Genomic DNA, 14330 nt, shown 5'->3' on the forward strand with positions numbered 1-14330 from the left:
CTAAAGCTTGGCAGTTGATAACTGCATACTTGCTTCTTCAAAATTGTAGGTATCTACATTAGTATCTATGTTTGCAAACATAGTTAGTTGATTTGCTGAGATACTGGACAAGGTAGAAATATTATTATATGAGAAGAGTCATCTATTTTAGTAAACCTAGAGGAATGAGCAAGAAAATAAAAAGAAGATAAGCCTACGCATTAGATGAATCATTTTTTAAGGAATAGTGCAAGTAAATATATTCCATGTTCAACACCAAGTATATCATAATGAATTTTTTTAGCCTAATGTGTAATAATTTACTCACCAATATAGAAGTTCATGTGCTTACCATTTGGATCTGCATAATAAAGCAGCCAATTTTCAATAATTCTCATCAACAAAACAAAACATGTCATCACAAGACAAAAGAAAATGAATTAGAAATATATATATTATCGTTCATCAAATTTTGTTGGGCTAAAAATGGTACTAAGTTCTATATGGCTAATTTTCATGTACCATTTTGTTGTTTTTGATGCCATTACTAATGATGTTTGAGGATGCATTCTCTAATGAATTGTGCTCCATATTACCCACCTTAAAGGTTAAAGCTAACGAAGGTCAACAAACTAAAACCTTTATAGAGTTAGAAATTAATTACAATATGAATCTTGCAACACCTAAAGACTGAAGTCCACGCTCAGTGAACTTATCAATCATTGCATGAACCTTCTTCCCGACATCCTCTTTGCAGTTGCAAAGGGTTATGATCTAAATAAAGAGAAAATATAAGCCTTTGTCATCCATATAACCATCCTAAGAAGGTACCAATGAAACAGATTTTTACCTGCTCTGGAGCCCTTTTGCTCACACGGTGCCAATTTCCATCAGAATCAATGTAAGTTAGAGCAGTTCTCTTGTCTACATGATTGAATGGAAGAAAATGGACCTCCCTGATTCCGGCTTAAGCCTGGTCAGTCAAACCATTAAAATTGAGAGTAAAATTAAAATATTTTATCTGTATCCTTCTTGTTCTAAAGAAAGTGGTTTTGCTATATTTACCTCCTTTGGATCAGCAAGCTTCCCAACAATTGCAGCATCTATAGCATTCTGATTTTCGGTCCTAGAGGCCCTTGCAGCAAGAAGGATAACATACTCCTTCTCAACACCCTTAGCAAATACCTCAATCAAGTTTCTATCAACACTAAGCTTATTCAATGTCAAGGTTATAGTTTTGTCACTACAGATGACATCCATCCCATCTATTTCCTCAATAGTTATCATAAATTTCGAGCAATTGAGCAAATGCAGAAGTTACCAATTGATTTTGTCTCCTGGTATTAAAATTGGAGCATCTTATTCACTCCAGCGGCCATCTCTTATAGAAAAAAGATAACTTGCACTGCACAAATAACAAAGTAACAATAACTAATTGACCATTCAATTAGATCTAAAATCATTTTAGATTTTTAACAAAGAAAATAAGAAATATTTTAAAAGTAAAAGTAAATTTTCCATAAGGTTTCAATTTGTGATACAAGCATATGTGATTAGATGTACCAGAAGCAGTTAGTAGAAACTCATAGTTAAAGGTAACCTTCGTAAATAAATTTATATTTTTAGCACAAATAATTAAAACTAAAAATTATAACCAGATAACTAGAAAAAAAACATCAGAACCAAAAAAATAGAATGAATAATAAAAACAATAAGAACATAATTAAAACCCTAAACCAAAAATTAGAACAAAAAACAAATAATCATAACAAAAATCAAAAGTTAAAATCAGTTTAGAATCAATAATAATAACAGAATCATGAAAGGTGCACAGATTCAGAAGACTCAAAATACAATACCGACAACGATTAGAACATCAAGCAGGACCGAGCCACTGAACAGAGCTTATGGTAGAAGAAATCGAAGAGAGACGGAGAGATGCTGGATGGTGAGATGACAGAGACGACGGGGCTGAAATCGAAGAGACGACGAAGACGCTGGATAGAGACCACAACAGCGCTGGGAAAGGAGCGACGCAGAACAAAATGCACGAGGGCATTTTGGGCTGGATGGGGGCGCGACTGTGATGGAATCTGTCGCCGACAAAGAGTGGTGAGCCTCTGGTGGGAGCATGAGGAGTGTGAGAAATCTGGAGAGTGCGGTGCTGGAGTGTGATGTGTGTGTTACGGTTATGTTTTAGTGGGACAGAAGGTAGTGCAGTAATGCATTAGTGCAGGAATGGATCCTCTCAACTGTTAAGAAAAATTGAGAGTGTAAAGTGTGATCTCTAACCCTTCATTACTCTCTATCTCTCATATTTATTTTTTGTTTCATTTATAAAATTAATGGTGAGAGATCACACTTTACTCCCTCAATTATGAAAAAACAATTGAGAGGATCCATTCCCCAGTAGTGCGGGCTAGGCATGTTTAGCGGGTGTAAATGAGAAAATTACTAGAGATGGGATTTTTATTTTTTAATTTGAACTACTGAAAAGGGGCGCTTATATGCGTTTTCAATTTTTGAAATTAAATATTTTTAAATTAATATAATTTGTTTTATTTTTTGAGTTATTTTTTTGTTTTTAAATTTTTATTTTAATTTTTTAAAAAAGAATTTATGTTTTTAAAAAATATTTATAAAATAGATATAAATTTTAAATAAATATAAAATATTTTATGTAAATATCAATGATCTTATATTAAAATAAATAAACTAAAATAATTTGTACTATTTTTTAAATTTACAAATATTTTTATATTTTATAATTTCTATTTCTACAACTAAAATCTCACAAATAAGTTCAATGTAAATATAAGTTATATATATATATATAGGGGAGGCTATAAGTTATTAGATACTTTGTATATAATAAAACTTATTTAAAGTATAATTTATATAACGATATATATTATATAAACAAATAGTAAGCAAGTATTCGACATTCAAATCTCATTTTGTGTATGTAACAATTTATTGACTAGTGAAAATTGTTAAATAGAACCCTAATCATTTGTCAGGTTAAAGAATACCATGAAAAATTAAAAATAGTAAGGTATATATATGAGATATGCTATTTTGTCAATAAAAAAGTGGGTTTGTATATTAAAAATTTTCATATATAACAATTTAATTATCTTATCTATTATATATTTTTCTAGTATATTTTGTGATTGAAAATTATCAACATTATTATGCTCCTATTTTCTAAAAATGCTGAATTTTTAAATGTCTTTAAACTATATTAATTTTAAACTTCAATTCAAATTAATAGCAAACTTCCCATTAAAAATAACGACAAGTTTGTGATCTAATTGGAAAAAAAATCTTTTTTTAAGAAAAAGCTTTTGATTTAAATTTTTTGTAAAATTTTTTAGAATTGACATCTTGCTAGAATATTGTAAGTTATTAGTTATTAAAAATTAGCTAGCTAATTATTATTCGCAACTTTGGGACTTTAATTATTCTCTCGTTTAAAATAACTTTAGATTAGTGACAAAATTGTGATAAATTACATTAGAGTGTTTGAAAATTTTGCTTCAAACTTTTCATGAATTTTCCATGGATTTATAGAGGTTAGGGATTAGTAGAAATATGAAATAAGGACAGAATAAGAACAACTAACGTGTTTCCTCATAAATTAGTAGCAACATGAAATAAGTGAGGAAAGTCTATCAGTTGTTAAGCGGTCGCTAAGTCCTCACTAAATAAGTTTTTGATTAGTGACTCAATTGCGACCAGTTACTTCTAATATTTTCTCAGTTAGTGATGAGCGGATATTTTTATACGCTTTTTGGGGTTAATTTCATATAGTTTTTAGTATGTTTTAGTTAGTTTTTAGTTTATTTTCATTAGTTTCTAGGTAAAATTCATATTTCTGGACTTTACTATGAGTTTGTGTATTTTTCTGTAATTTCAGGTATTTTCTGGCTGAAATTGAGGGAGCTGAGTAAAAATCTGATTCAGGCTGAAAAAGGACTGCTGATGCTGTTGGATCCTGACCTCTCTGCACTCGGAATGGAATTTTTGGAGTTACAGAAGTTCAATTGACGCGCTTTCAATTGCGTTGGAAAGTAGACATCCAGGGCTTTCCAGCAATATATAATATTCCATACTTGGCTCAAGGATAGACGATGTAAACTGGCGTTCAACGCCAGTTCCATGTTGCAGTCTGGCGTCCAGCGCCAGAAACACGTTACAAGTTGGAGTTCAACGCCAGAAACAGGTTACAGCCTGATGTTGAACGCCCAAAACAGCCCAGGCACGTGAGAAGCTTTAGTCTCAGCCCCAGCACACACCAAGTGGGCCCCAGAAGTGGATTTCTGCACTATCTATCATAGTTTATTCATTTTCTGTAAACCTAGGTTACTAGTTTAGTATTTAAACAACTTTTAGAGATTTATTTTGTATCTCATGATAATTTTAGATCTAAACTTTGTAATCTCTGACGGCATGAGTCTCTAAACTCCATTGTTGGGGGTGAGGAGCTCTGCTGTGTTTTGATGAATTAATGCAACTATTTCTGTTTTCCATTCAAACATGCGTGTTCCTATCTAAGATATTCATTTGCGCTTAATTATAGAGAAGGTGATGATCCGTGACACTTATCACCTTCCTCAATCCATGAACGTGTGTCTGACAACCACCTCCGTTCTACATCAGATTGAATGAGTATCTCTTAGATTCCTTAATCAGAATCTCCGTGGTATAAGCTAGAATCCATTGGCAGCATCCTTGAGAATCCAAAAAGTCTAAACCTTGTCTGTGGTATTCCGAGTAGGATTCTGGGATTGGATGATTGTGACGAGCTTCAAACTCGCGAGTGCTGGGCGTAGTGACAAACAAAAAAGGATAGTAAATCCTATTCCGGTATGATCGAGAACCTACAGTTGATTAGCCGTGCGGTGACAGCGCACCTGGACCATTTTCACTGAGAGGAAGGATGGTAGCCATTGACAACGGTGATCCACCAACACACAGCTTGCCATAGGAGGGACGTGCGTGCGTGAAGAAGAAGATAGGGAGAAAGCAGAGATTCAAAAGATAAAGCATCTCCAAAACTCCAACATATTCTCATTTACTGCATAACAAGTAACCTTTAATTCATGCTCTCTTGTTCATTTGCAAGTCAATTGATAACCACAAATTAATATCCTGACTAAGAGTTGCAAGATAACCATAGCTTGCTTCAAACCAACAATCTCCGTGGGATCGACCCTTACTCACGTAAGGTATTACTTGGACGACCCAGTGCACTTGCTGGTTAGTTGTGCGGAATTACATAGTGTGAAGTAATTTTCGTGCACCAAGTTTTTGGCGCCGTTGCCGGGGATTGTTTGAGTTTGAACAACTGACGGTGAATCCTGTTGCTTAGATTAGGAAAATTTTGTCTTTTGGGTCAGAGTCTTTTATATTCTTTTCAAAAATTTTTCAAAAAATACTATTTTTCTTTATTAGTTTTTAGTTTTTCTTGTTCTGTTTCTTTTCTTGTTTTTTGTGTGCCTTTTCAGAACATTAGTTTTCAAAAAAAATATTTTTTCTTAGTTATTAAAAATACTTCTTCAAAACAAGTGTTACATTTACAGCTCAATTGGCTAGAGCATTGGTTTATGTTCTTGATGATTGGGCACCGGTTCTATAAAAAAATCTTTTTCAAAAATAATTTTTCTTGATCTTGTGCCAAACTTTAAGTTTGGTGTTTTCTTGTTAATCTTTCTATAATTTTCGAAAATTTTAGTTTGGTTTTCTAAAAATTTTAAGTTTGGTGTTCTTTCTTCATGTTCTTGTGTTCTTGTGAGTCTTCAAAGTGTTCTTGAGTTTTCCTTGTGTCTTGATCTTAAAATTTTTAAGTTTGGTGTTCCTTGGTGTTTTCCCTCCAAAATTTTCGAAAACAAGGAGCATTAGATCTAAAAATTTTAAATCTTGTGATATCTTATTGTTTTTCTCTTTCCTCTTTAAATTCAAAAATATCTTTTCTCTCTATTTTAAAGCAAATTTTCGAAATTTACTTTTAAAATTCAGATTTTTTTTCAAAATTTAAAATCTTTTTTCAAATCATATTTTTTCCAATCAAATCCTTTCAATCTTATCTTTTTCAAAACTTCCCAACCAATTTTTTTTCTCTCTCTCTCCATTTTTCGAAAATCTTCACCCATTTTTATTTATTTTATTTTAATTTATTTTATTTTCGAAATAAATATATAAATAAATAAATAAAAAATATATTTTTTATTTTACATCATCTCCCTTTCTCCATCATGGATCTAAGTGGAAATGAACAGTCCAGAAGGACTCTGGGGTCATATGCTAACCCCACTACTGCTTCATATGGGAGTAGTATCAGTATACCCTCCATTGGAGTCAGTAGCTTTGAGTTGAATCCTCAGCTTATTATCATGGTGCAGCAAAGTTGCCAGTATTCCGGTCTTCCACAGGAAGAACCTACAGAGTTTCTGGCAAAGTTTTTATAAATTGCTGACACAATACATGATAAGGAAGTAGATCAGGATGTCTACAGATTATTACTGTTCCCATTTGCTGTAAAAGGCCAAGCTAAGAAGTGGTTAAATAACCAACCTAAGGCTAGTATAAAGACATGGAAACAGCTGACAGAAAAATTCCTGAATCAATACTTTCCTCCAAAACGGATGACACAGCTAAGGCTGGACATCCAAGGCTTTAAACAAGGAGATAATGAATCTCTTTATGATGCCTGGGAGAGATACAGAGAGATGCTAAGAAACTGCCCCTCTGAAATATTTTCAGAGTGGGTTCAGTTAGACATCTTCTATTATGGGCTTACAGAAAGGGCTCAGCTTTCTCTAGATTACTCAGCTGGTGGATCTATCCACATGAGAAAGACAATTGAAGAAGCTCAAGAGCTCATTGATACAGTTGCCAAAAATCAGCATCTGTACCTAAGCAGTGACCCTTCCATGAAAGAAGAGGCTAAAACAGTAACTGCTGAACTCAGTCCTGTAGAACAAGCTGCTGAATTCAATCAGCAATTGGATTTTCTAACAAAGCAGTTAGCCGAATTCAAGGATAGACTACAAGAGACAAGGATGGCTAATATAAATATGGAAGTACAATTAAAGCAAACAAAGCAGCAGCTGTCAAAATAAATAACAGAAGAATGCCAAGCAGTTCAATTAAGAAGTGGAAAGGCATTAAATACCCCACCTCAAGGTAGCAGGAAGCTAAGAAATGAGCAAACTACCTAAAATCCATCTAAGGACAGTAAGAGCCCGGAGAGAAATAATTCTGGCGCTAAAACGCCAGAGATTGGGTGGAAGACTGGCGCTGAATGCCCAAACCATGCTCAGGACTGGCGTTCAACACCAGAAACAAGCAAGGAACTGGCGTTGAACGCCCAAAGGAAGAACAGTTCTGGCGTTCAGACGCCAGGAGCAGATGAGGAGTTGGCATCTACCGTCACTCCAGCTTCCAACACTGGCACTCATATGCCAGTGAGGGATCAGACACACACAAGTGCTGATGACAACCCCTCTAAAAAGGCTTCTTCAATCACTTCTGTAGGAAATAAACCTGCAGCAACCAAAGTTGAGGAGTATAAAGCCAAGATACCTTATCCTCAAAAACTCCACCAAGAGGAGCAGGATAAGCAATTTGCTCGCTTTGCAGATTATTTCAGAACTCTTGAAATAAAGATTCCGTTTGCAGAAGCACTTGAGCAAATACCTTCTTATGCCAAGTTCATGAAAGAGATCTTAAGTCATAAGAAGGATTGGAGAGAAACTGAAAAAGTTCTCCTCACTGAAGAATGCAGTGCAGTCATTCTGAAAAGCTTCCCTGAAAAGCTTAAAGATCCCGGAAGCTTTCTGATATCATGCATATTAAAGGGTAATTGCACCAAGACAGCATTATGTGATCTTGGGGCAAGCATCAACCTAATACCTGCATCCACTATCAGAAAGCTTGGTTTAACTGAAGAAGTTAAACCAACCCGGATATGTCTCCAACTTGCTGATGGCTCCATTAAATACCCATCAGGCGTGATTGAGGACATGATTGTCAGGGTTGGGCCATTCGCCTTTCCTTCTGACTTTGTTGTGCTGGAAATGGAGGAGCACAAGAGTGATACTCTCATTCTAGGAAGACCTTTCCTAGCATCCGGATGAACTCTCATTGACGTCCAACAGGGGGAAATAACCCTGAGAGTCAATGAGGATGAGTTTAAGTTGAATGCTGTCAATGCCATGCAGCATCCAGACACACCAAAAGACTGCATGAAAGTTGATCTTATTGACTCTCTGGTGGAGGAGATCAACATGGCTGAGAGTCTCGAATCAGAGCTGGAAAATATTTTTAAAGATGTTCCGCCTGATCTAGAGGATTCAGAGGAATTGAAAGAGCCTCTGAAATTTCCTCAGGGAGAGGAAAAACCTCCTAAACCCGAGCTCAAACCATTACCACCATCCCTGAAATATGCATTTCTGGGAGAAGGTGATACTTTTCCAGTGATTATAAGCTCTGCTTTAAATCCACAGGAAGAGGAAGCACTAATCCAAGTGCTAAGGACACACAAGACAGCTCTTGGGTGGTCCATAAGTGACCTTAGGGGCATAAGCCCAGCTAGATGCATGCACAAAATCCTATTGGAGGATGATGCTAAGCCAGTGGTTCAACCACAAAGGCGGCTAAATCCAGCCATGAAGGAAGTGGTGCAGAAAGAGGTCACTAAATTACTAGGGGCTGTGATTATTTATCCTATTTCTGATAGCCCCTGGGTGAGTCCTATTCAAGTTATCCCTAAAAAGGGAGGCATGACAGTGGTTCATAATGAAAAAAATGAACTGGTTCCTACAAGAATAGTTACAGGGTGGCGCATGTGTATTGATTACAGAAGGCTCAATATAGCCACCAGAAAGGATCATTTTCCTTTACCATTCATAGACCAAATGCTAGAAAGGCTAGCAGGTCATAATTATTACTGCTTTCTGGATGGCTACTCAGGCTACAACCAAATTGCAGTAGATCCCCAGGATCAAGAGAAAACAACATTCACATGTCCATCTAGAGTATTTGCTTACAGAAGGATGCCTTTTGGGCTGTGTAATGCGCCTGCAACCTTTCAGAGATGCATGCTCTCTATTTTCTCTGATATGGTGGAAAAATTTCTGGAAGTCTTCATGGATGACTTCTCAGTATATGGAGACTCATTCAGCTCCTTCTTGATCACCTGACACTGGTTTTGAAAAGATGCCAAGAGACCAACCTGGTTTTAAACTGGGCAAAATGTCACTTTATGGTGACTGAACAGATTGTCCTTGGGCATAAAATTTCAAACAAGGGAATAGAGGTGGATCAAGCTAAAATAGAGGTAATTGAAAAATTACCACCACCTGCCAATGTTAAGGCAATCAGAAGCTTTCTGGGGCATGCAGGATTCTACAGGAGGTTTATAAAGGATTTTTCAAAAATTGCAAAACCTCTAAGCAATCTGCTAGTTGCTGACACGCCATTTGTGTTTGACACAGAGTGCCTGCAGGCGTTTGAAACTCTGAAAGCTAAGCTGGTCACAGCACCAGTTATCTCTGCACCAGACTGGACATTGCCATTCGAATTAATGTGTGATGCCAGTGATCACGCTATTGGTGCAGTACTGGGGCAGAGGCATGACAAACTTCTGCATGTCATTTATTATGCTAGCCGTATTTTAAATGATGCCCAAAAAAATTACACAACCACAAAAAAGGAATTGCTTGCAGTGGTCTATGCCATTGACAAGTTTAGATCATACTTAGTAGGATCAAAAGTGATTGTGTACACTGACCATGCTGCTCTTAAATATCTACTTACAAAGCAGGATTCAAAACCCATGCTTATAAGATGGGTATTGCTTCTGCAAGAGTTTGATATAGAAATAAGAGACAGAAAAGGGACAGAAAACCAAGTGGCTGATCATCTGTCCCGAATAGAGCCAGTAGAAGGGGCGCCCTCTCCCTATATTGAAATCTCTAAAACCTTTTCGGATGAGCATTTGTTCGCCATTCAGGAAACACCATGGTTTGCAGACATTGCAAACTATAAAGCTGCAAGGTTCATACCCAAGGCGTACAGCAGGCAACAAAAGAAAAAATTAATTTCTGATGCAAAGTACTACTTGTGGGATGAACTCTATCTCTTTAAGAGATGTGCAGACGGAATAATCCGTAGGTGTGTGCCTAGAGAAGAAGCACAGAGGATCCTATGGCATTGCCATGGATCACAATATGGAGGCCATTTCGGAGGTGAGCGAACAGCCACCAAGGTCCTCCAATGTGGTTTCTACTGGCCTACACTCTACAAAGATTCCCGAGAGTTTGTACGTAACTGTGACAGTTTCCAGAGAGCTGGTAATTTGCCTCATAGTTACGCCATGCCTCAACAAGGAATCTTGGAGATTGAGTTGTTTGATGTATAGGGAATTGATTTCATGGGGCCTTTCCCACCATCATACTCAAACACTTATCTTCTGATGGCAGTTGACTATGTATCAAAATGGGTAGAGGCCATTGCCATACCCACCAATGATACTAAAACAGTACTGAAGTTCCTCCAGAAACATATATTCAGCAGATTTGGTGTCCCTAGGGTACTAATCAGTGATGGGGGCACTCACTTCTGCAACAAACAGCTTCACTCCGCCATGGTCCGGTATGGGATTCGCCACAAGGTGGTGACTCCATATCATCCACAGACAAATGGGCAAGCTGAAGTTTCTAACAGAGAACTAAAAAGAATCCTGGAATGGACTGTAAGTACCCGTAGAAAGGATTGGGCACGAAGCTTGGATGATGCTCTGTAGGCTTACAGAACAGCATTCAAGACTCCTATAGGGACCTCTCCGTACCAACTTGTGTATGGTAAGGCTTGTCACCTGCCCGTGGAACTGGAACATAAGGCCTACTGGGCAACCAGATTCCTAAACTTTGATGCCAAACTAGCTGGAGAAAAAAGATTGCTCCAGCTGAATGAGCTAGAGGAATTCAGATTCACTGCTTTCGAAAATGCCAAGCTTTATAAAGAGAAATAAAAAAGATGGCATGACAGAAAGCTATCTTCTAGAATCTTTGAACCAGGACAAAAGGTTCTGTTGTTTAACTCTAGGCTCAGGCTATTCCCCGGGAAACTGAAGTCCCAGTAGAGGGAACCATATGTGATTACTAGTGTATCACCATATGGTTATGTGGAGCTTCAAGACATTGACTCTGATAGGAAGTTCATTATTAATGGACAGAGAATCAAGCATTATCTTGAAGGTAATGTTGAGCAAGAATGCTCAAGGCTGAGGCTAGATTAAAAAGCTCAGCAAGGTTCAGCTAAAGACAATAAAGAAGCGCTTGCTGGGAGGCAACCCAGCCGTTGGCATCACTTCCTCTAAGCATTTTGCCCTATGCTTGATTTTATTTGTTATATAAAGTTTATTGATACCAAGGTAAAGGAGTCAATTGCATAAGTTTACAGGGTTACAGAAGGATTCAGCACACAAAACAGAGAAAAAGAGCTCACTGGCAAGAAAACGCCAGTAAGAGGCACAATTGGGCGTTCAACGCCCAAAAGAAGCATCCACTGGGCGTTGAACGCCAGAAAGAAGCTCATTCTGGGCGTTTAACGCCAGATTTACAGCGTCCTGGGCGTTCAGAAAAACGCCCAGTGACAAAGGAGTTCCTGGCGTTCAACGCTAGAAAGAAGCAACAGCTGGGCGTTGAACGCCCAGGAGAAGCAGCAATTGGGCGTTAAACGCCCAAAACATGCAGCGTTTGGGTGTTTAACGCCAGGATGGTGGGGAGGAGGTAATTTCGTTTTTACTTCATATTTTTCATTTTAATTTTAATTTTCATGTTTCAATTCATGATTTCTTGCATAAACATGTTACAAACCCTGATTTCTAAAATCCCTAATTTCTAAAAACCCTACTTTAAAAATATCAAATGTATCTTAATCCATAAGCACAAATCCTTTTTTTTCAATCCAATTCAACTCTTTTTCAAATTTTCGAAACAAATCTATCTCTTTTCATTCTAAAATCTTTTCAACTAATCAATATCTTTTTCAAATCTCCATATTATCTTTTTCAAAAATCCAAACTTATCTTTTTCAAATATCTTTCATATCTTTTCAATTTTAAATTATATCCTTTCTTATCATACTTATTTCTTTTTAAATCATATCTTCTATCTTATCTTTCTCCTTATTTTCGAAAACCCACCCCCCTTCCCTTTTAAAAACACATTCGGCTTCCCTCCTCTCATCCACCATTCAACACTAGCTCTCCTTCTATCCCTCTCCTTTCTTTTCTTTTGCTTAAGGATAAGCAAACCTCTAAGTTTGGTGTGTTTATCCGTGATCACTAAACCATACCCACTAAGATCATGGCTCCTAAAGGAAAACAACCCACTCCAAGAGGCAAGAAAGAGAGTATTCCAAAACCACTTTGGAATCAAGGGAGGTTCTTAACCAAAGAACATTCAGACTATTACTACAAAATAATGGGTCTAAGATCAGTGATCCCGGAAGTCAAGTTCGATCTAAAAGAAGATGAATATCCGGAGATCCAAGAGCAGATTTGAAATAGGAACTGGGAAGTCCTAGCTAATCCTAAAATGAAAGTGGGAAGGAATATGGTTCAGGAATTCTACGCTAATCTGTGGCAAACAGACAGGCAGAGAATATCTGGAACTGCCCTCTATGACTATCGAACTTTGGTTAGAGGAAAGAATGTTCACATCCACCCTGACAAAATCAGGGAGATCTTTAAGCTACCTCAGCTGAAAGATGACCCAGACTCCTTCAATAGGAGAATGATGAGAACAAATAAGGGCCTGGATAAGATTCTAGAGGATATATGCATCCCTGGAGCCAGGTGGACCACCAGCAGCAAGGGTGTCCCAAATCAACTCAAGAGAGAAGATCTCAAACCAGTCGCCAGAGGTTGGCTGGACTTCATTGGTCGTTCTATATTGCCCACAAGCAACCGTTCTGAAGTCACTGTTAAAAGAGCAGTGATGATCCATTGCATTATGTTGGGAAAAGAAGTAGAAGTTCATCAACTGATCCCATATGAATTTTACATACTTGCTAACAAGAATTCCAAGGATGCCAGGTTGGCTTATCCAAGCTTAATCTCTATGCTCTGCAAAGATGCTGGAGTAAAGATGGGAATAACAGAGTATATCTCAGTGGAGCAACCAATCACTAAAATCACAATGGAAAAACAACAAATGCAGGATGACCCCACCAAGAGGAAGGCGCAAGAATTCCTCCCAGAAGTCCCTCAATTTGAATATTAGGAACAGCTTGAAGCATCTGTTACCAAGTTGCAAGAATCTATGGACCAAATAAAGGAAGAACAGCAAAATCAAAACAGTATGATCTGCAAACTGCTCAGGGAACAAGAAGAGCATGGGCGTGACTTAAAGGAACTGAAGCGTCAGAAGTTGTCTCTTAAGGGACCAAGCACTCCACAGACTAGAGGAACATCCACATCCCAAACTCAAGGTTGTTGAGCCCTAATCTTAGCCTTAACTCTGTGATAATTGTTCTTATTTGAATTCTACCTTAGTAGTTATAGTAGTAATTAGTATTTATTTCATCTCCAATTAAGCCATAATTTATTTTTCTCATCATTATTAAACATGAATAAAATAGAAGATTTCCTTTAGGATAAGGAGGCAATATTTTTCGAGTTTTTAATACAAGAAATTCTGATTAATTACATGTGGTGGCAATGCTTTCTGCCTTCTGAATGAATGCTTGAACAGTGCATATGTCTTTGGAATTTGATGTTCTTGAATGTTAAAAATGTTGGCTCTTGAAAGAATGATAAACATGAGACATGTTATTGGTAATCTGAAAAATCATAAAAATGATTCTTGAAGCAAGAAAAAGCAGTGAATACAAAGCTTGCAAAAAAAAAAAAGCAAGCAGAAAAAGCCAATAACCCTTAAAACCAAAAGGCAAGGGTAATAAAAAGGATCCAAGGCTTTGAGCATCAGTGGATAGGAGGGCCTAAGGGAATCAAATCCTGGTCTAAGCGGCTAAACCAAGCTGTCTCTAACCATGTGCTTGTGGTGTGAAGGTGTCAAGTGAAAACTTGAGACTGAGCGGTTAAAGTCAAGGTCCAAAGAAAAAAAAAGTGTGCTTAAGAACCCTGGACACCTCTTATTAGGGACTTTAGCAAAGCTGAGTCACAATCTAAAAAGGTTCACCCAATTATGTGTCTGTGGCATTTATGTATCCGGTGGTAATACTGAAAAACAAAATGCTTAGGGCCACGGCCAAGACTCATAAAAGTAGCTGTGTTCAAGAATCAACATACTGAACTAGGAAAATCAATAACACTATCT

At 37.1% G+C, this 14330-nt stretch overlaps 1 pseudogene; it reads right to left on the bottom strand.

Annotated features, from left to right (window-relative positions):
• LOC107627162 (plasma membrane ATPase-like) lies at nt 1-1266 on the bottom strand (annotated as a pseudogene).
• Between the last annotated feature and the right edge of the window lie 13064 nt (nt 1267-14330).

This window comes from Arachis ipaensis, chromosome B2 (genome assembly GCF_059453495.1).
Source record: "Arachis ipaensis isolate K30076 ecotype BB chromosome B2, ASM5945349v1, whole genome shotgun sequence".
Lineage (NCBI taxonomy): Eukaryota > Viridiplantae > Streptophyta > Magnoliopsida > Fabales > Fabaceae > Arachis > Arachis ipaensis.